General features: G+C 39.9%; 1 protein-coding gene across 5 annotated transcripts in view; it reads right to left on the bottom strand.

Moving 5' to 3' along the window:
- Nucleotides 1–27,672, bottom strand: part of OTUD7A (OTU deubiquitinase 7A) — a 392,748-nt gene that overhangs the window by 180,269 nt on the left and 184,807 nt on the right. The gene's annotated exons all lie outside the window — the stretch shown is intronic.

Below are 27,672 nucleotides of genomic sequence, written 5' to 3'. Positions count from 1 at the left end.
GCAGCAACTTCCCCTGGGAACCAACTAGAAATGCCCTTTCCCAGGCCCCACCCTAGACCTGCTGAATCTGAATGTATATGCGTATCCTTCAGGAGATTCTTTTTTTTTTTCATTTATTCAGTTATTTTTATTATTTATATTAACATGAATGCATGTATATTTATTTTATACTTTGAGTTACTATTCAATACTATGGTATTCATTTTGTTGCTTAAATTATTCCAGCTTTAGCCATGGGAAGCTCTTCCAGGCTGCTTCCTATGTCCCTTTGATAAGATCCCATCTTATTTTTTTTTTTTTTATTGGAGTTCAATTTGCCAACATATAGCATTACACCCAGTGCTCATCCCGCCAGGTGCCCCCCTCAGTGCCCATCACCCAGTCACCCCAACAACCTGCCTACCTCCCTTTCCACTAGCCCTTGTTCATTTCCCAGAGTTAGGTGTATCTCATGTTTTGTCATGATATTTTCACTCATTTTCTCTCCTTTCCCTTTATTGCCTTTCACTAATTTTTATATTCCCCAAATGAATGAGACCATCTAATGATTGTCCTTCTCCGATTGACTTACTTCACTCAGCATAATACCCTCCAGGTCCATCCACGTCAAAGCAAATGGTAGGTATTTGTCATTTCTTTTTTTTTTTAATTTATTTTTTATTGGTGTTCAATTTACCAACATACAGAATAACCCCCAGTGCCCGTCACCCATTCACTCCCACCCCCCGCCCTCCTCCCCTTCTACCACCCCTAGTTCGTTTCCCAGAGTTAGCAGTCTTTACATTCTGTCCCCCTTTCTGATATTTCCCACCCATTTCTTCTCCCTTCCCTTATATTCCCTTTCACTATTATTTATATTCCCCAAATGAATGAGACCATATAATGTTTGCCCTTCTCCGATTGACTTACTTCACTCAGCATAATACCCTCCAGTTCCATCCACGTTGAAGCAAATGGTGGGTATTTGTCATTTCTAATGGCTGAGTAATATTCCATTGTATGTATAGACCACGTCTTCTTTTTTTTTTTTTTTATTGGTGTTCAATTTACTAACATACAGAATAACACCCAGTGCCCGTCACCCATTCACTCCCACCCCCCGCCCTCCTCCCCTTCTACCACCCCTAGTTCGTTTCCCAGAGTTAGCAGTCTTTACGTTCTGTCTCCCTTTCTGATATTTCCCACACATTTCTTCTACCTTCCCTTATTTTCCCTTTCACTATTATTTATATTCCCCAAATGAATGAGAACATATAATGTTTGTCCTTCTCCGACTGACTTACTTCACTCAGCATAATACCCTCCAGTTCCATCCACGTTGAAGCAAATGGTGGGTATTTGTCATTTCTAATAGCTGAGTAATATTCCATTGTATACATAAACCACATCTTCTTTATCCATTCATCTTTCGTTGGACACCGAGGCTCCTTCCACAGTTTGGCTATCGTGGCCATTGCTGCAGGATGCGGAGAAAAGGGAACCCTCTTACACTGTTGGTGGGAATGTGAACTGGTGCAGCCACTCTGGAAAACTGTGTGGAGGTTCCTCAGACCACGTCTTCTTTATCCATTCATCTGTCTATGGACACAGAGGCTCCTTCCACAGTTTGGCTATTGTGGAAATTGCTGCTACAAACATCGGGGTGCAGGTGTCCCGGCGTTTCATTGCATATGAATCTTTGGGGTAAATCCCCAACAGTGCAATTGCTGGGTTGTAGGGCAGATCTATTTTTAACTCTTTGAGGAACCTCCACACAGTTTTCCAGAGTGGCTGCACCAGTTCACATTCCCACCAATAGTGCAAGAGGGTTCCCCTTTCTCCACATCCTCTCCAACATTTGTTGTTTCCCGTCTTGTTAATTTTCCCCATTCTCACTGGTGTGAAGTGGTATCTCATTGTGGTTTGGATTTGTATTTCCCTGATGGCAAGTGATGCAGAGCATTTTCTCATGTGCTTGTTGGCCATGTCTATGTCTTCCTCTGTGAGATTTCTGTTCATGTCTTTTGCCCATTTCGTGATTGCATTGTTTGTTTCTTTGGTGTTGAGTTTAATAAGTTCTTTATAGATCTTGGATACTAGCCCTTTATCTGATGTGTCATTTGCAAATATCTTCTCCCATTCTGTAAGTTGTCTTTCAGTTTTGTTGACTGTTTCTTCTGCTGTGCAGAAGCTTTTTATCTTGATGAAGTCCCAATAATTCATTTTTGCTTTTGTTTCCCTTGCCTTCGTGGATGTATCTTGCAAGAAGTTGCTGTGACCAAGTTCAAAGGGTGTTGCCTGTGTTCTCCTCTAGGATTTTGATGGATTATTGTCTCACATTTAGATCTTTCATCCAATTTGAGTTTATCTTTGTGTCTGGTGTAAGAGAATGGTCTAGTTTCATTCTTCTGCATGTGGATGTCCAATTTTTCCAGCACCATTTATTGAAGAGACTGTCTTTCTTCCAGTGGATAGTCTTTCCTGCTTTGTCGAATATTAGTTGACCATAGAGTTGAGGGCCCATTTCTGGGTTCTCTATTTTGTTCCATTGATCTATGTATCTGTTTTTGTGCCAGTACCACACTGTCTTGATGACCACAGCTTTGTAGTACAACCTGAAATCTGGCATTGTGATGCCCCCAGATATGGTTTTCTTTTTCAATATTCCCCTGGCTATTCGGGGTCTTTTCTGATTCCACACAAATCTTAAGATGATTTGTTCCAACTCTCTGAAGAAAGTCCATGGTATTTTGATAGGGATTGCATTAAATGTGTCAATTGCCCTGGGTAGCGTAGACATTTTCACAATATTAATTCTGCCAATCCATGAACATGGGATATTTTTCCATCTCTTTGTGTCTTCCTCAATTTCTTTCAGAAGTGTTCTATAGTTTTTAGGGTATAGATCCTTTACCTCCTTGGTTAGGTTTATTCCTAGGTATCTTATGCTTTTGGGTGCAATTGTAAATGGGATTGACTCCTTAATTTCTCTTTCTTCAGTCTCATTGTTAGTGTACAGAAATGCCGCTGACTTCTGGGCATTGATTTTGTATCCTGCCACACTGCTGAATTGCTGAATGAGTTCTAGCAATCTTTAGGTGGAGGCTTTTGGGTTTTCCATGTAGAGTATCATGTTATTGGCGAAGAGGGAGAGTTTGACTTATTCGTTGCCAATTTGAATGCTTTTTTTTTCCTTTTGTTGCCTGATTGCTGAGGCTAGGACTTCTAGTACTATGTTGAATAGCAGTGGTGAGAGTGGATATCTCTGTCGTGTTCCTGATCTTAGTGGAAAGGCTCCCAGTGTTTCCCCATTGAGAATGATATTTGCTGTGGGCTTTTCAAAGATGGCTTTTAAGATGCTGAGGAATGTTCCCTGTATCCCTAGACTCTGAAGAGTTTTGATCAGGAATGGATTCTGTATTTTGTCAAATGCTTTCTCTGCATCTATTGAGAGGATGATATGGTTCTTGTTTTTTCTCTTGTTGATATACTTTATCATATTGATTGATTCATGAGTGCTGAACCAGCCTTGCATCCCAGGGATAAACCCCACGTGGTCATGATGAATAATCTTAATGTACTGTTGGATCCTATTAGCAATAACTTGTTGAGAATTTTTGCATCAGTGTTCATCAGGGATATTGGTCTATAATTCTCCTTTTTCGTTGGGTCTTTGTCTGGTTTTGGAATTAAGGTGATGCTGGCCTCATAGAACAAGTTTGGAAGTAATCTTTCCAAACAGCTTTAGTAGAATAGGCATGGTTTCTTCTTTAAACATTTGATAGAATTCCCCTGGGAAGCCATCTGGCCCTGGACTCTTGTGTCTTGGGAGGTTTTTGATGACTGCTTCAATTTCCTCTCTGCTTATTGGCCTGTTCAGGTTTTCTATTTCTTCCTGCTCCAGTTTTGGTAGTTTGTGGTTTTCCAGGAATGCGTCCATTTCTTCTAGATTGCCTAGTTTATTGGCATATAGCTGCTCATAATAAGTTTTTAAAATTGTTTGTATTTCCTTGGTATCGGTGGTGATCTCTCCTTTCTCATTCATGATTTTATTTATTTGAGTCTTTTCTCTCTTCCTTTTAATAAGAATGGCTAATGGCTTATCTATCTTATTAATTCTTTCAAAGAATCTACTCCTGGTTTTGTTGATCTGTTCCACAGTTCTTCTGCTCTCTATTTCATTGAGTTCTGCTCGAATCTTCATTAACTCTCTTCTTCTGCTGGGTGAAGGTTTTATTTGCTGTTCTTTCTCCATTTCCTTTAGGTGCAAGGTTAGCTTTTGTACTTGAGTTTTTTCCAGTTTTTGGATGGATGCGTGTATTGCAATGTATTTTCCTCCTCAGAACTGCTTTTGCTGTATCCCAAAGATTTTGAACGGTTGTATCTTCATTCTCATTAGTTTCCATGAATCTTTTTAATTATTCCCTAATTTCCTGGTTGACCCTTTCATCTTTTAGCAGGATAGTCTTTAACCTCTACCTGTTTGAAATCCTTCCAAACTTCTTCTTGTGGTTTGGTTCTAGTTTCAAAGCATTATGGTCTGAAAATCTGTAGGGGACAATCCCAATCTTTTGGTATCAGTTAAGACCTGATTTGTGACCCAATATGTGGTCTATTCTGGAGAAAGTTCGAGGTACACTTGATAAGAATGTGTATTCAATTGTGTTTGGATGTAAAGTCCTGTAAATATCTGTCATCCAGTCTCTCTCAGTGATCTTCAATTTGGCTTTGCAAAGGGTGTAAGCGTCCTTCATAATTAGATGATGAGGCCTGTCCTCCATTTCTAGATCAAACAGCTGCCTGCTGAGAGAGAATGAGGTGAGCCAATTGGAGTTGAAGGGTTTGATGAAAGGCTGTTAGTGTGATCTGGAGAATAGATCGCAAGTGCTTTCCCCAGAGCATCTCCAGTCTGGGAGCTGCCTGCTGCCCTGCTTCCTCTATTTGCCATTATACTGTCTGTCCCATTGGCAGGAGGTGTTTAGGAAGAGGTGCTGTAATGGTTTGTGCCACTACAGTGGAAATTGGACATCGGAGGAAGACTGGAATTGATGTCTGCTGAGGAGTGTGATGGATAGCTCAAGCGTTCATGTGGATGCAGGCTACAGTAGCTGCTAGACTGTGGAATATGAGAAGAACTGTCCAACATTCCTCTGTAGCCAGGCTGATTCATCCCACTGGAGGAGCTCCAAGGGTCACTACTGTGATGGCCATCTTGCATGAAGAAGGAGCTAGGGAAAGTGCTGGCTGCTGGTTTTGAGGAAGGGTAGCCTGACAAGTCCCTATTGTAGTCGACAGTGCTTGCTGATGGAGCATAAACCGTTTTCCCATTTTAGTAGTACATCAAAGAGTTGCCGCCCATGCCTGGGATTGTGTATGAGCAGTACATGGTCTTGGAATCTTTTTTCTCCTCAGTCCCACTCTAACAACTTTTATTTCAAACTCACTGACCCTAAAAAAAAAAAAAAAATAAACAAAATAAAAGAAAAAAAGAAAAAAAGAAAAACTCACTGACCCTTTTTTTCACAAGCCCTTTAGGGGATTCTGCGGTGGCTGAAGTCTCAGGACCACTGGTCTCAGAGATATGAATTCAGGCTGCTAATGACCATTTCTTTTTTTTTTTAATCAAGATTTTATTTATCTGTCAGAAAGAAGGAGAGAGGACAAGTAGGCAGAGCAGCAGGCAGAGTGAGAGGGCGACACAGACTCCCTGCTGAGCAGAGAGCCCAATGTGAGATGTGCGGCTGGATCCCAAGACCCTGGGATCATGACCTAAGCTGAAGGCAGACACTTAACAGACTGAACCACTCAGGCCCCAACTAAGGAGCATTTCTTTTCTTCTTTCTTCTTCTTCTTCTTCTTCTTCTTCTTCTTCTTCTTCTTCTTCTTCTTCTTCTTCTTTCTTCTTCTTTTCCTCCTCCTCCTTCTTCTTCTTTCTTTTTTTTAAATTTTATTTATTTATTTATGAGAGATAGAGAGAGAGGCAGAGACATAGGCAGAGGGAGAAGTAGGCTCCTCACAGGGAGTCCGATGCGGCATTTGATCCTGAAGCCCCAGGATCATGCCTTGAACCAAAGATAGATGCTCAAACACTGAGCCACCCAGGCATCCCCTGAGGAACATTTCTAAAAGAGGTAAAAATGACACAGCATCAGAACAAAAATGGTGACATTTTTTTCCCCTTTATAATTATCTTCTCTTCTTTTGTTTGATATCTGCCTCCCCATTTCCCTAACCAAATTTTTATTCCCTTCCTTCTTGAGCTGAAACACAGAATTGGCCAGATTTTTCAGAACTCAGGCCTTGTTTCAACAAACTTCCTGTTCCGCTCATCCTCTCCTAAGGCTTCCCTCCAGGGCAGTTCTGGCTGCGGGTCCAGGACCTGATACCCAGCCCCTGCAGAGGCTCTCCTCTCCTTCCCAGTCTTGCTCACAGTCGCCTTACCCCACTGGAGTTGTTCTCTCTTGCGATATGAACTCTGTTGCATAGGCTCATCCAGGGTCTCTGTCTCCCCACACTTAGGGCTATTGCTCTCAGACCTCAGACCAAGGCCTGACCCCAGGACCCTGGCTTGGAATCACAGAGTGTTCATGCTGCATAGGTGTCCCTGAATTCAATACCACATTCTTTCCAGTACTGGAGGTGGCTGCATTCATTTATCTTTCAAGCCATGAATATGCATTCAGTTGCTATTTTGTTTAGTTGTTATTCTAGTGAGTGTGTGAGACTCAAACACTGGGCACCATGAACTACTTGGGCTTCTCCAGGAGTTTTCCAGCAGGCAGAGAGAGAGAGAGAGAGAGAGAGAGAGAGAGTCAGAAACAGGTGCAGGCCTTAGAGACTGCCAGTATTGGGCCCCTGTCCAATGGAGGAATTGGTCTAAACAGAGAGAACAAAATGTTAGGAAAGAGGTGCAGCAGGATAGACTAAAATTATAGCAGGATCAGTTTTTTTTTTTTTTGTGTGTGTGTGTGTGTGTGTTTATTTATTTTTATTTTTTAATTTTTCAGGAAAAAGCCAAAACATTGTTGGATAACATGAGGAAACTTGTTAACTTCCTTTCAGCGGAGCCTGACTAAAACACGTCTCTAATGCATTTGTCTGTGGATGTTATAACCAGAGATTGGAATGTGGCAAGATGGGATGAAGACCTAGATTGGGAGATGGAGGTGGAGGCTGGTGGTCTGACCACTGGGGACAGACAAAGGAAGACCACAGGGAGAATGAAAGTTATTTTCTACCCCCAGAGTGGCAAATAAGCTAGTCAACGCCTTGCATGTCATTGTGTGTAATGTCCATTCATTCCCACAGAGGGCCTGCAGTCTGAGGGTTTGAATCCAACTTCATTCTCCTTTCAACCCTCCAGGTTTCACAGTATCTGGTTCCCAGCAGGGCCAGGACTAGGGTGAAGAAGGTAAGGCACTTGCCACATGCCAAACTGAAGTGACTGCAGACATCTATCTCAGAGTTCAAGCTCAACAAAGGTTTAGTGCTATGTTAAGAAAAATCAAAGTTAGCACAAAAATATTCTTGAGGAACAAAATATAAACATTTTAAATGAAGTAAGGATCAGCATGACTAACTCTTCCTTGGTTTCCGGCTCCATGTGGTGGCCAGTCATGGGCACACACCCAGAGTTTGCTACCTGATGGCTGGTATCTCTGAAAAGACTCCTTAGAACATAACCACAGTACCACTATCAGACCCCAAATTAACAACCCTTCCTGTCATTAATATCCAGATGGTGTTCCATTTCCAAATATCTCAAATGCTACACATGTATGTATATTTAAATTTTCAATTTGTTTGAACCAGATTTCAAATAAAGTCTATGCATTGTAACTGGCTGATAGGTTTTTTTTTTTAATTTATAGGTTTTTGCCTCCATCTTCTTTTATTCCCGTTTGTTGAAAAAGCTTGATTCAGTCTATTAAAAATAGTTTATATATATTTTATTCCTGTTTGTTGAAAAAGCTTGATTCAGTCTATTAAAAATAGTTTATATATATATATATTATATATATATAATTATATATATATATATATATATATATATATATATATATATATATATAGTTGTCTCTCTTTTCCTTAATGCTTCTGGACTTTGAGTCTTAAATTTTTTTTTTCTTTGCCAGATTGTAGAGAATTCATCCATGTTTTCTTCTATGAATTGAAGGTTTTATTTTATTTTTAAAATTCTGATCCAGTTGGAATTGATCTTGGTGCATCAACTGAGGAATGAATCCAGTTTTATCATTTTCTCTATGTCTATCCAACTATTCGAACACCACTTATGGAAAAGCCCATCAGTGAGTAAGCCCCTCTGATTTCAGATGCCTCCCTTATTATATACCAAGTTTGCTTATGCAATTGTGTCTATTTCTGTATTTTTCTGTTAGATAAATGCCCAGGTATTCATAAAAGGTATCTTTTTTTCCCATTATGTGCATTAACTGGTTATCATATTTATAAACAAAGCTATTGATTTGTAGATGTTAAATTTATATTCTGCTATTTTTCTTTTTTAAGATTTTGTTTATTATTCATGAGAGACACAGAGAGAGGCAGAGACATAGGCAGAGGGAAAAGCAAGCCTCCTGCAGGGAGCCCAATGCAGGATTCGATCCTGGAACCCTGGGATCATGCCCTGAGTCAAAGGTAGACGTTCAACCTCTGAGCCACCCAGGTGTCCCTATCCTACTATTTTTCTAAGTTCCTAATGTTTGTAGACATTTTTTCATAGTTTTTTTTCCTAGATACGCAATCATATCAAATACAAATAGATACTGTGTTACCCTTTTAAGTTTCAACTCATAAGCCTCATTTTCTCTCACTTGATTGAGTTGACTAAATATAATAGTAAATATTAGTAGAGGTAAGGGATCTTTGCTTTGCTCCTAAGTTTAGTGGGAATAACTTGGGTATTTCCACATTGAGTAAGATGGTAGCTGCTGGCTTTTGAACTATACACACATGCTAACATACTCATACATATATTTAGAAAGTATCTATGTACCTTAATGAGTGGTATTATCATGAATGGATGTTGACTTTCACATGACTTTTTTGTTAAGACCTATTAATATGATAAGTTCTATTAATGGACTTAAATACTGAACCATACATACTCATATTTCTGGAATAAACCTTCTTTAATCATTCATTGGTATTTCTTTTTTTATGCAGCTTTTGATTCAGTTTGCTAATTTTTATTTAAAATTCCTACATTGATGGGCACCTGGGTGGCTCAGTCAGTTAAATGTCTGAGTCTTGATTTCAGCTCAGGTCATGATCTCAGGACTGTGAATTCAAGCTTCGAATCAGGTTCAACATTGGGTGAATGTCTTAAGCCTGCTTAAGATTCTCTGTTTCTCTGTCTGCCCTTTCCCACCATTTGTGCTCTTTCTCAATTTTATTTATAAAATAAAGTAAAATTCCAATATTGATATTAGTGCATTAGCTTGATACATGGTTTTTATTTTTACATCCAATCCATGTCACATTTTACAGTCAACCTTGTATACACAAAACAAAATTAGAAGTTTATTTTCCTTCTCAACTCTCTTGCAATAACCTAAGTAGCATTGAGATCATTTGATATTTGAAGGTTTGTTAGTTTTCACTGTGAATCAATCTGTTCTTGAGGCTTCTTTTAGGGTAAGCTATTTTACAAACTTTTTTCTACAGAAATAATTCTGTGTAGACTTTCTATCTCTATAGGATTCAACTTTGTTTCATTGTATTTTCCTACAGATTTATCCATTTTATCTTGGATTTCAAATTTATTTGAATGGAATTTGACAATAAAGGCATTCTTCCCATGGGTCTAAATCCTCTATGTCTAAATGAGGAAAATAACTGTTACTTGCTGAATGCCCACAAGGACACTGACTATACTAAATGTTTTATGAGTGAGTTAACTACAATATAGACAACTCCACAAGGCAAAAGGCTTTGTTTCCTTTTACTGATAACCAGACAGCCCAGCAGCAGACTTATGATTCTCATACAGATCTTCTTTGATCCACAATTCACCATTCACTTTCTCTTTACAATGGTACAGGGGTCTTTAAATGCTGTCCAGTCAAAGCGTCTGGCACTTTGGTAATATACTATATGAACAGATGCATGATCAGAAGCAAAATATTTCCTTAGTTGATACTCATTTATACCTTTTAACGATTTTCTCACAGTATGGAAAGATGGAAGAAAAGTTTCTCCTAAAATTCTTATTTTGGGGAATAGTAGTGAGTATAGGACTACTGAGGTTGTCTCTTATGTGTGCATTGAAATAATATATGAGGTGCCTGGGTGGTGCAGTTGGTCAAGTGACAGACTCTTGATTTTGGCTCACGTCATGATCTAGGTGTCTTGAGATGGAGCCCTGCATAAGGCTTTTTTTAAAAGGTTCTCTTTTCCCTCTGCCTTCCCCTAAAATAAATAAAAAAATCTTTGAAATAATATATTAATCAGTGAAGTATCTAATTCTTCAGGGCTCTTAATATAAAAGTTGGTATACAGCAGTCATCATGCTCAAGGCTCATGATCCCCAAAGATTTACAGATGGTTCTTTCTATGCTATTTCTACCTTCAACTCACATCAAAGACTAGGCAATTCTTAAAGAATGCATAAGGAATAATAACCACTAATATTGATGATATCATTTATTTATTTTTCTTCTTTTTAAAGATTTATTTATTTATTTATGATAGAGAGAGAGAGAGAGAGAGAGAGAGAGGCAGAGACACAGGAGGAGGGAGAAGCAGGCTCCATGCCGGGAGCCCGACATGGGACTCGATCCCAGGACTCCAGGATCGCGGCCTGGGCCAAAGGCAGTCACTAAACCGCTGAGCCACCCAGGGATCCCCCTGATGATAATATTTAAACATGGAAGTTAACCTTTAAGGCCATGAGACAGACACTCATTGTGACTTGTAGAGAACAGCTACATCCTTGCAACTGTGTAATATGCCCACCCCCTAAAATGATCACTTTCCAAGAGAAGTTGGATGTAAGAGGCATTATCTTATCCCTACAAATCTGCAGCAGAGCTTGCCTGCACAAATCCAGGCCTCCAGCACTGGAATTCTTACAATGCTCCCTTGCTTTGAAGGATTTATATTTTTATTCTCCAGGTCCACAAATCTAGCTGTCACACTGGAATAAAATATGAGTCTGAACCAGACTTATGTGCCATCAACACGGGTTTAAAAGGAGCCAAACAACTTACTAATCATAATCAGGTTTATATTTATACTATTTTTCCCATTATTTTATTTAGCTATTTTTCTGTGAAAAGACATGTTTTCTATCAGGTTAAAGAGCTAAAGGGTCAGACTCTCTCTGTACTCTTCCCCTTGTCATCATGACAGGAAAGGAAAACTGAATATTGCATCTAGGTCCTGAGCTGCTATCTCTACCTGTTGGCCTCCTTTTCTCTCTCCTGGAGGGCAGAGTTCATATTTTATTTGTCTTAACACTACTGTAAGCTGAATTATACTGGATGCTAAAAAAATCTGCTGAGTGAATGCATAAAATGAAATTGAAAATATTAAACTAGGGTGACTTGGTTAAGTGTCTGCCTTTGGTTCAGGTCATGATCTCAGGTTCCTGGGATTGAGCCCCACATCAGGGTCCCTGCTCAGTGGAGAGTCTGTTTCTCCTTCTCCTTCTGCCTCTTCCCCGTGCTCATGCTTTGTGTGCGTCCCTCTCTCTCAAATAAATAAATAAATAAAATCTTTTAAAAAGGAAAATATTGAATTCAAGTTCCTACTCCATTTTGATGAGTAGACATGAAAATAATGGTTATCCAACTCAGATTGGGATAAATACTATACTTTTGTTTATATGAAAAATCATTAGAATACTAGAGAGGAACAGTTCTTTCTGACCAGGAAAATGAAGAATGCAAAGGTAAGATGAGTTTTTTAGAACGATTTAGGAAGACTGAAAAGACATCTTAAGTCACAAATAGACACCCAGAGGTGCAAAGACATTTGCATCTCCAATGTACAGTGGTACAAAGCAGGAGAGATCGTGGGTACAGAGAGTGTAGCTAAAGGTTAGGTCAGAGCCTGTGGGCTGTCAGGATAAGGAGCTGGACTGTAACAGGAAGCCAGTGGGAAGCCACTGGAAGTTTCTGAGGAGAGAATGGACATGTACTTTGGGAAAACAAAGACACAAAACTTTGGAAACAGTAAAGAATGGATCAAAAGCTTATAAAGAAATGGAAAGGTACTCACTCATTTTCTTAGGTGTTGCCCACCCTATGCCTATTCCTCTACTCCTGGTGGAATCTGGTTTATCATGCAGCAGTGGAGAGCTCTTGATTTTCAGAGAAGACTGAATTCCAAGCACCAGGGGATGAATCAAAATGGGTCAAAGCCAGTCATTGCTAATCTTTTGCCTTTGACTTGGGATTCATCAATCTTGAGGGAGCCATAATGAATGATTCAGGTCCATGTGATGGAAACAGAAGTGAACTGCACTGAGTTTATGAGTTTATGGTCAGGTTTTCACTTACCTGGTATATAGGGATAGGCTTACCTAGAATAGTCCTTTCTTACTTTGCCTTTCTTCTTCCTTTCCTAAGCAAGGATATAATATCTGCAAGTATACCCATCATCTTGGGACTATGTAATAGAAGGCCAGAGAATAAAACCCAACATAAAACCAAACTCAGAGAGGTCTCCCCAATCCTCTGGTTCTTCCAGTGGGGAAAGAGAACCAAGGTGAGACAGCCAGCTGCCCCTAGTAATTGGGGTTACTCTGATCTTGCACCATGGGATTACAGGGGAATCTGTCTATGACAGAGAAGGGGAAAGGGCTTGCAATAATTGGCAAATGAATCCAAATAACAGAAAAAGACATAAAAAGCAAGACCATCTTAGCAGACTGAGTTCATACTTGCAGTGCCCCAAGCAGTAATAATCCCAACTAGTGGTTTTGTTCATCTGTATAATTAAGTGGGGGCAGTATGGAGGGCACACTGACTTGGAACTCCGCAGGGTTACATCTGCCTGATTTGGTTCCTCAAAGGAGGAATTTTGCCAGGCCTAGGGTTTGGTTTGCCCACACCCAGGCAAGGAGTTGAGTCATAGTCCCACCTGCTGTGGAGAGTGTCTTCCAGCTCCATCTTACCAGAAGGGCTAGAAATGACTCCTGGAAGGTAGTCAAAGTTATAAATTTCTAGTTATAATGTAAATATATAAGTACTAGGGATGTAAAAAAAAAAGTACTAGGGATGTAATGTATGACATGAAGACTAAAGCTAACACTACTGCATGCTATACAGAAAGGTGTTAAGAGAGTAAGTCCTAAGAGTTTTCATCACAAGAAAAAATTTTACCTTTTTTCTTTCTTCTGTTTTTATTGTATCTATAGGAGAAGATGGATGTTAGCTGAACCTATTACAGCAATCATTTCACAATATATGTAAATCACACCACCATGCTGTATGCCTTAAACTTATACAGTGATGTGTGTCAATTATTTCTCAATAAAACTGGAAAATAAGTTACGATTCCCAGCTTATAAGAATTATCCTACCTAATAGTGAAAAATTTAGAAGCAATTCCGTCAAAGTTCAAAACAAACCCATGACTAAACATTAGAAAAAAAATGAGCATTTTAAATGGCTAGAACAAGAGCAACATACAGAAATCAAAACCTTTTCTACATACCAATGTTAGCCAATTAGGCACTGAAAAAAATTAAAAGATTACATTAGCCAACATCAAAAAGAAATTCCTATAATTAACTAGGGATAACACAACAAAATGAGAGGATTTTTTTTTGCTTTTTATTTTTGTTTGCAGAATACAATCTTTACTGAAGAAAAATAAATGGATAGGAAGCTTATACTTTTAAGATGCCAAATCTCATATTTATAATAAATTCCATTCAATCCCAACAGAAGTTTTATGAAAGTTAACAGTTTGAAAACTTTGAAGAATAAGGAAGAAATTCTAAGACAATTTTGATAAAGACCAAAGTGAATTCAGAAGTTTGTCCTACCTCAATATCAGACATAAGAGCATTGTGATTAGAGCAGAGTGGTAAAGGGGCCAACCTAATTACATAGACCATAGTGGAGGGCAGACAATGCAGGGACATGTTCCTATGTGTACATGTGTGCATGAGCAAGAGAGAGAGAGAGAGAGAGAGAGAGAGAGAGAATGAGGAGGAGGAAAAGGAGAGGGGAGGGAGGGAGGGAGAGAGAGAGAGAGAGAGGAGGAATAAAAGAAAGGAGACAGGAAGAGAATTTGATTTATGATTGTGGTAGGTGCTGTTAATTTTCAATCTAATACCCATTCCCCTTGAGTTCACAGCAAATTTCTTTGTTCCTGGCTGCAATGTACTCAGCCCCACCTAATAAGTCATGATTGGTCTAAGCCAGTCAGGATAATTCTGATTTCTGCTTCACCAGCTTTTTTGCAGTTGAGTGTCCAGATAACCATTTCCCCCCTTTCTACAAGCCCCAAAACTGCAAAAAGAAATTTGCTGGGTTACTTTAAGTGAACATTGTGCTTTCCTAACAAAAGGGGCATGCAGGGAATTCTCTATTCTTCTCACCTTCAAGGAATGCAAAAGGGAAGCTGTGCCAGCCTGTGATCATGAGGGAAATGTAAAGAGAACTTGAGGGGTGCCTGGTTGGTTCAGTCAGTGGAGCATGGGACTCTAGATCTTGGGACCGTGAATTTGAGCCTCACATTGGGTGTACAGATTACTTAAAACTAGAATCTTAAAAAAACAAAAAACAAAAAACAAAACAAAAGAAAGGTCCTTCTCTGACATCACCAAGCAGCCACCCAAGACTCCAGACTCTCTGATGAATGAAAAAAGAGATACCCTCAATGAAGCCCCTGCTGGTTAGTGTGCCTATCATTTGAGGCTGACAGTATAGCTATCTGATAGAATGATAAATGTGGGAAATTTCTCAAATTTGTGGAAATCCAGTGGGGAGAGAACAATACTATTACACTTGGAAAAAATAAAATTAGACTCCCTATATCATATCATTTACCAACAAATTCCCCATGAGTTAAACACATATAGATAAGAAATAAAACTATAAATGCACCAGAGAAAAGTGGAGGTGAATATGCTTATGACCTTGAGGTAGGAAAGTGCGCTAGAGGACCTGCTTGAGGTGGACCACATCTCGTTCCTCTTCCTCAGGGAACACATTTCCAGATTACATTCCTGATCCCCATGCAGTTGTGTGTGGTCATGTGACTAAGTTCTGGTTAATGGAATATGACATGGACATGATGTGGGCCATTTCTAGGACTGACCTCAATCCCTCCACCCATGGATCTTTCACTTCTCTCTTATCTTTCATTTGCTAACTCACTAGAGAGGATTCCCAGGAGAGTCTGAGACCCTAGGGGATGATGAAGCTACTGCATGGAAGTATGAATCTGGGCTCTCCATGCTATACACATTGAGCTGACATGGCTAGAAATAAAGCTGCATCATTTCAAAGCACTGAGATTGGGGGAATGTTTGTTGTAGCATTTAGCCTGCCCTGACTAATATAGGAAGCCTTCTTAAGGCAAAATAGCTCATAAAAAAATTTGATAAAACTAGTAATAGCAAAAACACAAAATCAATACACTTCTGAATGACAAAAATATCATAAAAATGTCAAAATTATATAGCAGAAAAGGAGAAGATTCTGAAAAATACATAATAAATAAGGGGTTGGCATTCAGAATAGATGATGAATACTCCTAAATGATTAAAGACACATGGACCAATAGAAATCAGCAAATTATATTAATGTGTAATTTTAAAGAAACTCAAATGACCAATCAGCATGTGAAAGGATAATCAGCCCTAGTTAATAATAAGGGAAATACAAATAAAAGTATAAGATAACCATGAACCATGCTTATTTACCCTTCACCCATAAGACTGTCTCCCTTAAAAATTACATTTGAAAATATGATTCCTGGTGAGATGAATTCAGGACTGTTTTACACTATTGGAGGATATACTGAGCTAGCTGTCAGGTCAGCTGAGGACATTTTTTTTTTTCAGCATCTAAATTTTTTTATATGTGCATATCCTGTAACTCTACAATTCTGCCTCTCAATATCTTCCCTAAAGTCAACCTTACTTATGTGCATAAAGAAGCATGTACAAAAATGTTCCTTGCAGCACAGCTGAGAATATAAAAAACAGTTGTTTATCAATAGGAGGATGGTTGAATCAAGTATTGAGACATCTGGAACATGACCTATCATAGTTAAAATGGAAATTTCTATAAGACACATGAGAATACCCATGTATTACAGTGTAATTTACAACTGTTGAAAAGAAAAAGAATCTCATGTATAAAAAATGTCTGAAGGAGGTACACCTGCTATGACTATAATGGCCTCTCAACCATGTGGGGCCTGGGAGGGAGTGGAGTGGGGTTTTCACTTTTAGTTTATGGCCTTTTAAGCTCTTTGCCCTTGTGTTCATGTAATACACTATATTTTAAGCATCATTTTCCACTGAAGCTATTGAATAAGATAAGCAAGCTATGAGAAGGGCCTGCACTAAACTATGGGAGCAGAAATGAACAGGAGAAGAATAGAAAGGTTCAGTTTGGTTGGACATGTGTTGAGAAGCAAAGGGGTTGAAATGTAGGGCATAAACCCTACAGAAGGTAGAAGGTAGAGAAAGGTAAAAGTTTCGAATTTTGGCTCTGCCATTCTCTGCAAGTATGGTCTTTGGGAAGTCACTAAACTTTTTGAATCTATTTTCTCATCTATACATGGGGAAGATACCACATCTTCTTTAGAATTTTATAAGGCTTAACAATATTAAGAAAAATCTATCTACCTATCTATTTATGTATCCATCCGTCTACCTATCTATATGTATCTATTCATCCATCCATCTATACAACTTTCCATTATCCATCCATCTCTCCCTTCCTCTATTTATCTATCCATACCTCTGTCTATCTATCATCTATCTTTGCTCTGTCATGGTGATAGACACAGAGCAGAGCCTCAATGACTACTAGTTTATCTTCCCCTCTTTTTCTTTCCCCATTATACCTTTATTTCTCCTTTCTTTTTTTAAAGATTTGTTTATTTATTTGAGAGTGAGCGAGCATGAGAGAGTGAGCACTGGGGGAGGGGCAGAAGGTGGCAGAGAGAATCTTGAGCAGACTCCATGCTGAGCATGGAGCCTGACTCAGGGCTTGATCTCACAACCCTGAGATCATGACCTGAAAGGAAACCAAGAGTTGGATGCTCAACTGAATAAGCTACCCAGGCACCCCTGCTTCTTCATTTCTATAGTCAATCGCTGTTACTGAGCTCTTGCTCTATGCCAGGTGCCAAAGATACAACCCCAAATCAGATGTGGTCTCTGCCTTTCAAGAATATTGAGGTTAGTTGCTTAAAAATATTAAAGAAGTAGTTACATGACACAGTGTTATTGGAGACACAAGATGGCAGAAGCTCATGGGCAAGGAAGCTACACTCTATATTGGAGTGAAGGAGAGAAAGAAAGTGACTTTGAGGAAGCTATCTCTCATCAGAAAACCACTGTAGGTGGGGTGCCTGGGTGGTTCAGTCAGTTAGGCGTCTGCCTTCAGCTCAGGTCATGATCATAGAGTCCTGGGATGGAGCCCCACATCAGCCTCCCTGCTCAGTGGGGAGGCTACTTCTCCCTCTGTCTTTCCTTCCCTTGTGCCCACTCTCTCCCTTAAATAAATAAAATGTTAAAAAAAAGAAAGCCACTGTAGGACTAGAAGTTATGTAGGTCAAGAGGTAGAGGGCTGGTCTTTGTGTGGGTGGCGGGTGGAGGCAGTATGGACAAAGTCAGAAAGATAGAACAGGATGTGTACAAACCTGGAGGACAACAGGGCAAGGAAATATTTCAGAAACAAAACTGTAAGTTTATAAAATACATATAAAAGAGACCAAAGATAACCTAAATAAATGGCAAGATGTACTGTTTGCATGGATTGTAAAATACAGTACAGTTTAGATGTCAATCATTCTCATATTGATCAATGAATTCAATGCAATCTCAATCAACATTCCAGCAGGATTCTTTGTAGACACAGGCAAACTGTTTCTAAAATTTATATAGAAAGATAAAGGAGCTAGACTGGCCAAAAACAATTTTGAAAAAGAAGATCATGTTTGAGGATTCACACTACCTAATTTAAATGCATTATAAACCTACACTGGTGAAGATAATAAGTATTGGACAAAGGTTAGACCTGTAGATCAACAGGATGGAAAACAGAACAGCTTTTTCACAAGCGCACAAAAGCCATCCAATGAAGAAAATACCTTTTCAACAAATGGTTCTGAAAAAATGGACATCAACATGCCAAAAAAAGAAAAAGGAAAAAAGAAAGAAAAGAAAAAGGAAAAGGAAAGAAAGGAAAAACAAAGAAACTCATAATATCACATAATATATAAAAATAATTACATATAACATAATACATATCACATAATATACATATCACATAATATATAAAAATAATTAGCTGTAAATGGATCATAGGCCACATAGGCATGTGTATTTAATTATCCACCTGCTAGATGTGCATACTTATATGTGTGCATGTATATGTGTCCATGTAAATCTGTTCAAGTGTTCAGGAGTGAGTTTGTGTGTCTGTGTGTGTGAGCTTTTGTATATCAGTGTCTGACTGTGTGTGCATGTGTATATTTTGGGTGTGAGAGCAGAGATATGCACGTGTGCATCAGTGTGTGCATGTATATGTAAGTGCATGCACAAGCTTGCATAACTGTGTGTGTGTGTGTATGTGTGTGTAAAGGGGTGAGGTAGGAAAAGCTGTCTAAGAAATATTTGGAGAAAAGTATCAGTGGGCAGTACACTTACACTCGGAAGTTTTCAGCATACTTATGGAAAGTGAAACAAAGGGAGCAGATGCCATAAATTTTTTCTATTAAAAGTTAATTAAATTTTACAAATATAGGACAATTTCAGCTTTTAGAGTTTCATTTTATTTCATTTTATTTATTTTTTATAAGCTCATATTAGTTAAATATTTATACATGCTAATGACTGGTAAAATTCAGTGTGTTTTATCCGCATGTCTATCTTTCCAAATGGGACAGGCCAGTTTCTCTAGACGAACAAACAAACCCAAGAAAAAAGAAAAAATATATACCTATGGATGATGATGTTATATCCTAGATGACTGTGAAAACTTTAAGTAGATGAGATAAATTGAGATAAATGGATTTTTAAGATCTTATCCAGCTTTCTATAATTAATTATCTGGCAACTTTCAGTAATTAATTATCTGACCCAAAGTGTTAATCTACTAATTGTTCTTCTTGAGTTACCTGGGTTTTAAACTTTAGTCAATAGAAACACCCGCCTTAAGATACAAATCCACACCAATATGCAAACAAAACTAGGATGATTTACTTCTATTCCATGGTTTTCATTGCTTTATCTTTGAAAAAGGATAGCAGTTCCTATTTTATGTGGTTGTGGTGGCGGTTATGTAACACTGTACTGGCTTCATAGTGAGCACCAAAAAAGCTTAGGTATGGTTATTATTGTTATTATCTATTTATTTCTCTGCCAATATGTTTTTAAACTAATAACTTTGGAAAGCTAATAAAACCCCCTGGTGTACCACTCTTTCAGAAATTTGCTTTTGGTAGTTTTTATATCATATTAAAATAATTTATAATTTAAAATATGTTGTTTCTATACTGAAACAGATGCATATGAAGGTTAAGTTTACAGGATCAGCTATTTGAGTCAAGAAAGAAAATGCCTTTTAAAGCAGAAAATATATATGTCCACACTCCCCTGAGGAAAGAACATTGAAACCAATTTCACTCAAACATTAAGCATTGGCTCGAGACTAAATGAGAAGCATTGCAGCTCTGGAGGAAACAGTCACAGCAAGTCTGAAGCAATTGATTTTCAACAAAAAATATTCTTTTACCATTGATCAAGAATAGAGTTTTTTTTTTTTTTTCTGAACTGCACACTGTTCCTACAAATAAACTGCTTCTGAGTTCAGCCCTCTAATCAACTGTCAAGGATGTAATCACAGCTGCTAGAAAAAGGGGAGCCAACATGGAACAGGAATCAAGAAAGGAAGACTATCTCTTTTTTAAAAAAGATTTATTCCCTTATTTTTGAGAAAGAGAGAGAGAGAGAGAGAGAGAGAGATTGCATGAACAAGGGGAGGGGCAGAAGGAGAGAATCTTCAAGCAGACTCCTCACTGAGTGTGGAGCCTAATGCAGGGCTTGATATTAAGGATATTAAGATTAGTGACTTAACACAATTTTTTATGTCACAGTTTCTATGTTTAGGTATCAGGGTGTGCCTAGCTGGGTTATCTTACTCCATCTCTCGTCTCTCATAGGTTGTAACCAAAATGTTGGCTAGGGCTGTAGTCTTGCATGACTACAGGGAAGGATCGCCTTCCAACTTCACTCCTGTAGTTGTTGGAAGATTCATTCCTTGAGGGTCAATGAAATGAGAATCAATTTCTTGCCATATGGGGTTTTCCACTGGTGAGACTGCAAAATGACAGCTTGCTTCATCAGAGCAAGGGCATGAGAAGCATTAGAGAGAGCATGTGCATGAAGGAACTCCCAGCCTTTTGTATCCTGATTTTGGAAGTGGCAGCCCATCATGTGTGCTGTATCCTGTTTATTAAGTTCAATTCACTAAGTGCAGCCCCCACACAAGGACAAAAGACAACACAAGGATGTGGATGCCATGAGGCAGGAATGATTGGGAGCCATGTCAGAAGCTGCCTACCACAAATGCCCTTGTAGCATCTACACAAGGGCTCAAGTTCATTATGTAAGCCAAAAGGCAGCATCTTAAGATGGTGCTACATGATCAGCCGTAATGTATCAGCCATCTTTTTTTCTTTTTTCTTTGGAGGGGGAGGTAATTGCTATAGAAAGATCTACTCTAAACTTGAAAAAAAAAAAAAAAAGAAAAATGGTGATTGCTTGAATATTTGACATCCTGCTAAAACACTGACTTATTATAAGCCTGCTTGATCCTATTATGAAACTCTTGAGAAGTGTCACAATTATTTATCCAACAATTAACAACTGATAAAGATGCAGAGGTTTTATAGCTCTGTAAAATTAAAGGCTAAACTGCAGAAATTTATAACTTATTATTTTTATTGACCTCAGTTAAAACACTAACCCGAGATAAGAAATTATTTTATTGCTTTCTAGAGAGTCAGCTTAACTTAGCATTTTAGTCTATTTCTTTTCTAGTTGATTTTGTAAATTTTCGTTACTCAAATGTACTTAGAGACAGATCATTTATCTTTTTGCTGGTTCCCTTATCAATGAGTTAAATAAAGTTTTGGTATATGCTAACAAATGATTTTGTGTGAGAATTGGGCTTTGCGTGCTCTAGGAATGCCCACAAGGTACAGAGGGAATTCAGCAAAGCCCTGGAAAATGATCCGTATAGACACTGCTTCCCTGGCATTACCTTAACTGGCCAACCCACACACACACACATTTGTGGTGGCACAATGTCTGTGTGGATGGCAGGCCCCTCTGATCAAGATTCAAGAACTGCCCCTGAACATGTGAGCCCCTTAAGAATTGACATCTATTCTGTCTCACTGGGGATTGTGCCTCTTCACTGTGGCTCGGCACCTGGGCTTTGAACAGGAAGTCCCAAAGCTGAGTTCTGGTTACCAGGGTTTCCTGATTGGTGATGACAACGAGCCCACACTGAGGTACACACACTATCTTGGGTCTACAGAAAAAGCCACACACAGACATGCCATCTGTGAAGGTACAGCCCACATGGGGAAATATGTTGACCCCAGGAAGGAAAGGTCCAGAATATGACATACTATACATTTTAAAGTATCAAAACCACAATGGTGTCTCTAAACTCCTCTGAGAGACTCAGTCCACACAGATTCTTGGAAGGCCACAAAGAGACAAAGGACACAACCACATTCTAGAAGATTCCATGATTTGAAAGGTTGGGGTCACATGGAAGGAATGCAGAGGTATGGATGATGATGACAGGGCATCTGACCTTGGCAGGGAGATTGGACCCAGGCTTGAGTGAGCAGGGAAAGCCTGGGCTATGGCTCTCAACTTGAGCCTGGGCATCCCTGGGGCACATTAAGTTTCTTCAAGGAGCCATCAGTGTGGAACACTTTTAAACAATCTACTTTCAAATTCTTAAATCCATATATATAATCTATCCTAATATTCATCTGTTGGTTAAGATGCCTGCCCTGCAGGTTCTTCTTTTCATTGCCCTACATTGCTCTGGAGTGGAAACCTCCAGATGCCACACAAAGGGATAGCCAATTGACTCCTCAGACCAAGTTTCTCCAGAAACCTGTCACCCATCTCATTAAGAGACTCTTTTCTGGGGACACCTGGGTGGCTCAGCGGTTAAGCATCTGCCTTTGGCGTAGGTCATGATTCCGGGATCCTGGGATTGAGTCCTGCATTGGGCTCCCTGCAAGGAGCCTGCTTCTCCCTCTGCCTGTGTCTCTCCCTCTATCTCTGTGTCTCTCATGAATAAATAAATAGAATCTTTAAAAAGAGAGAGAGAGAGAGATTCTTCTATGATATATTTTGTTTTTAATCATGCTGTTTCGATCATTTGTATACTAATCAATACTATAAATAATATTGGTAACAAGCCACATGGAATATTTTAACATATATATATTATGCAAAAAATATGTGACAGAATAATCGGTGATTGTCTTTCTTTTTTTTCCCCAATGTCTTTCAAGTAGAAAATTATGATAAAGTTTTGTGGGGGGATGTGGAATTTCTGTTCCTATTTTTATATGAATTCAAGGAGGAAGCAAAATGGTGTAAACTTTCAAAGTAAGGGAAGAATCCACATATTTTGTATTTTGAATGGGTGGTCTTTATATTTCACTGTGTATATTTTTATTTATTTTAAAGATTTTATTTATTTGAGAGAGAGGAGAGAGAGGAAGGGAAGGAGGGAGGGAGGGATGGAGGGAGGAAGAGAGAGAATGAGTAGGGGGAAGGGGCAGAGGGAGATGGACAAGCAGACTCCCTGCTGAGTGGGGAGCTCGATGCAGGACTAGATCCCAGGACACCAAGATTACAAACTGAGCCAAAGGCAGAGGCAGACAACCTACTGAGCCACCCAGGCACCTCTGACTGCATATATTTTTAATAAATGACAGATATGAATGAAAAATACAGTATACGGAATATAGTCAATAATATTTAATTGTAATAGCATTATATGGCAACAAATAGTAACTAAATTTGGTGAGCCCTATGTAATGTATAGAATTATTGAATCACTCTGTTGTATATTTAAGACTAATATATTATATGGCCAAGGAAGGATGGCACAGGAAGAAGCGCAGGTGGGTCTGGTGTTAACTAGCCCTATCACCTAGCTGGGAGGTAAGAGATAGCCAGTGGTGCAGGTCCATGCACCAATGACCAATCACATTTCTCAGTGAGTCTCATGTACCTTTGGTAGGCACAGTGAGCTTTAATTCTGGACACACAAAAAAACCATAAAAACCAGACCAAAAATAATAAATCACAGCTTTCAAGGCTTGACTCAGGGAATACAACCCAACCCCTACAAAATGACCTCAAGAATAGTGCTATGCTATTTCACAATGCAGTTGTTTGCAGCGTGTGGGAGGACAGAGGAAAGGATACTGAAAGTCACTGCTCACTATGAGCTATGCATCCCCCTAGGCCTTCATATTTACAACTATGATTTCTAGCATTCCCATAGGTGTCACAGCTCTGGGTACTTCTCATGAATTAACTCACTGTGTTCTCAACTGAGCCCTGTGTGGAGGATACCACCATCACCATCCCCATTTCAGAGATGAGGAAACTGAGGTCTACAGAGCTTATCCACACTTAGGCCCCAGCCAGGCTTTAGCGTAACCAGGAGTTGGCCCCAAGCTCTATGTATGGAAATCACATCGGCACATCCCTGGCAGCCCCAGTGGACAGGAAACCTCAGCTTCATCCTTGGGAGAAGAAGTTGGAGACATGTGGGTACAGTGGCGCCACACTGAGCCCACTGCTCACCCTCCTCCATCTGCAGCTCCCTCTGCTCAAGGAGAAAGTGGATTTAAATGTGTTTCCATTTAAAACAGTTCAAAGAAAACATCAGGACATTCAGAGGGACAGCCTCACATGGGCCTCATGGGCTTTGGCATTTGCTCTATGCAGCTCTTTTCTGTCACAACAATGGAGTGTGGACTCTGAGGGTAGGAACTGGTCTATGTGGAATCCCCAGCACTGAGTGCTGCTAGGTGCACCGATAGAAGAATGAGAGTAGAAGAGGGAGGTGTCTTTCATTTTTTTTAAATTTTTATTTATTTATGATAGTCACACAGAGAGAGAGAGAGAGGCAGAGACATAGGCAGAGGGAGAAGCAGGCTTCATGCACCAGGAGCCTGATGTGGGACTCGATCCCAGGTCTCCAGGATCACACCCTGGGCCAAAGGCAGGCGCTAAACCGCTGCGCCACCCAGGGATCCCCGGGAGGTGTCTTTCAAAACACAGTACCTGGAACCGAGGGAAACACCATCCCAAATTTGCCCTAGGAGGCCTCTCCAACAGGGACTGCTGTCCCCCATTGGGCAGATGGGAAACCATGGCCACCCGGCTAGAAAGCAGGACACGAACACCTGATCCCAGACCCTAGAACCAGAGAGACCATAGGCTAGGGCTTCATGTAGATGGGAGGACAAACCTGTCTCAGCCAGCACACCCATCCTTTTGCTCCTTATTTGACAGCAATGAGCAGAGCATGGTTCCCCAGACAGACATCAGGCCCCAGGTTCTGCTGTCCTTCTAACAGCCTGGGTGTGCCACCTAGCCCCAGGACTGCTCCAGCACCCACATTCCATCCTTCCTGGTTACAGCACACTGTGTGTGGGTGTGACATGGAAAGACATATTGCCCTGATCACACCTGTCACAGAAAAACATGAGCTCCTGGGACCCAGGTGGGACCTGGTGTTGCCCTCGGGGCAGTAGCTGTAGGAGCCCCAGGAACAGGGAAGTTAAGTGGGCATGAAGATGGAGACTCATTGACCTAACCAGGGCCACCAAGGAGGTCCCCCCATAAGGCCCAGGGCCTGAAGTCTTGGGGAGGGGCTTCTCTACAGGGGGCTTTTAGCCTTGGCTTCAAGCTATTTCCATGTCCATCTCCAGCACATAGGTTAGGAGTATATTACTCACTCAAGACCAGATATCTCAGGTTTCCAAGTGGACAGAATTTCACAGAATACACTTTAAGAACAGAAAAAAGGCAGTCCTGATATTTCCACCTACATATTTGAGTGACACCCAAGTGATTTCCTCTGTGTTTATGCAGAACTGCAGATTTGATTTTTAACTATGTTTCACTCAACCTGTAAACTATTATGTTGTTCCTGCACTGATGTCCCTTCCCTAGGGTGCTTATCAAGGGGATAAGAGATAGGCAGAGGATCCCTGGCACATGAATGGCTAAAAGGGAGGAAAACAGGAGGAGGAGGTGGTGAACCTTCTGGGAAACTTTGGGTTGGTGTCCACGTAGAGGTGTTACTTCTGAGTCTATGGGGCCCATTCTCTGCCCTGGCTAACCTCAGGCTGCCTGGATTGGCATCACCCAGAAAGCAGGAGAGTAAGTGAAACCACAAGGCCATCCCTCAAATTCAGCCTGGCAAGCCATAAGCCAGGAAACATGCTGGATGCAGCTGCCTGCTGCCAGCAGCCCTTCTATATGAGAGCCCTCATCTGCTTTCCAAAGTCATGGGGAAGAAATCTAGGCAAGTAAAATTTTCAGAGGAAGCATTTCTCAGGTACTTTAGCTAAAAATGTTCTCCAAGGGCAATCTTCTTTTTTTTTTTTTTTTAAGACTCAGCCTAATTCATGTCCATGTGTAGCTCATAAACTAACATGTCTATTCACAACCTATTTTCTTGGTAGAATTTTCTAAACATTCTCAGAGAAAATTCCAAGGCAATGGAGCTCAAATAACGCCATGGTGACCTGATCTAAATAGAAAGAAACGTAATAATCTTCAAACAATCAGTTGCTAGTGATTGAAAGGCAAAACTGCCAGCAGACTAGGGACCTAACCTAGGGAGATGTAGACCTAGCAAGGGGAAAGAGAAAAGCAACAGAGTGTTAGAAATAACCAGAATGCTGGAGGGGATGCCATTAGGAAGCTGTTCACTGAAGAATACTTCCTGTCATGACAATTTTGTTTCTCAATTCAACCTTCTAACTTGAGGAACTTAAAAATAGGACCACTCACATCCTGGGGAACCTCTGTCCTGTCATTCAGGTTTATCAGCATTTTTGCCAAAGGTCTTATTCAGCTTTCAGGGATTACAGAAGATCTCAGGAGTGAAGCAGCATCCAGAGGCATTCAGCCTGTCCTCCTGTCGCTGGTAATAATGAATAGCTCATGTTTAGTGAGGCCAGCGGTGTGCTCCATCCCGACCAGACACCCAGTGCATTGGTTACTCTTTGCCTCCTCCTTTTAATCATAAGGACACTGAGAGTTTATGAGATGAAACATTTGCTCAAGGTCACCCTGTTAGTGTGTGTCAGAGATGCGATGCATACTAGACACTCATCCAGATGGTCTAATTTCAGAGTCCTTCTCTTGACTGTTTCAATATACTCCCTTGTGTGGCAGCTCACAATGATGGAAAAATGAAAAAAATAATGAAAACATTCGACAGGGAAGGGAGACCATGGTGCTGATGAACTGATTAGTTAAAAATCATAATACAACCTTCAGTGGATGCTAAAGTGGGTGAAAATGAGCTAATAAGTAAGAATATTCACATGGTCTCAAAGTTCACCCTACCGATCACTTATTAATTAAAAGGAATAAAATAACAGTAACTTTATAAAGGAGAGCTCTGGAAGAAACCACATTAGCCAGGTGAACAAACTTGTCCTCACCAACACCAGGTCACAGTGATGTGCTGAACCCACTGATGTGGTGTAAACACACAAAATGTAAAAAAAAAAAAACCCAAAACAAACAAACAAAAAAACCCACACAAAATCCATGCCTGAACCTAAGCATGAAGAAACAGCCAGACAAATCCAGACTGCAAGACTCTCCTCAAAACAAATGGCTTAAGTTCTTCAAAAATGTCAAAATCACAAAAGATAAAAGTAAAAGCAGTGTTCTGCTTTGGATTTAAAGAGACATAACCTAATTCAGGGCATGATACTTAACTGAATGCTAGATAGGGGAACACAGCTATGAAGGGTATTTTGGGGACAACCAAACATATTTGAATAGGAACTATATTTTGGATGAGATTGTTATCAACATTACATTCCTCAGTGATAATGGTGTTACAGTTTTTTTTTTAAAGATTTTATTTATTCATGAAAGACACATAGAGAGAGACAGAAACATAGGAGGAAGAGGGAGGAGAAGCAGGCTCCCTGTGGGGAGCCTGCGGGACTTGAACCTAGGACCCTGGGATCATGCCCAGAGCTGAAGACAGATGCTTAGCTGCTGAGCCACCTAGGTGTCCCACGGTGTTACAGTTTTGAAGAAGAAAGGCAATGGATGAAGGAGATATTTGCCAAAGTATGTCATGATGTCTGCAACTTGTTTTTAAGTGATTCAGAGAAAAACACTGAATACACACATACATAACACACATGAGTGCATATTCC

This window comes from Canis lupus, chromosome 2 (genome assembly GCF_048164855.1).
Source record: "Canis lupus baileyi chromosome 2, mCanLup2.hap1, whole genome shotgun sequence".
Taxonomy (NCBI): Eukaryota; Metazoa; Chordata; class Mammalia; order Carnivora; family Canidae; genus Canis; species Canis lupus.
Note: the sequence above shows the minus strand (reverse complement) of the source record. Positions and strands in the feature narration are given on the sequence as shown.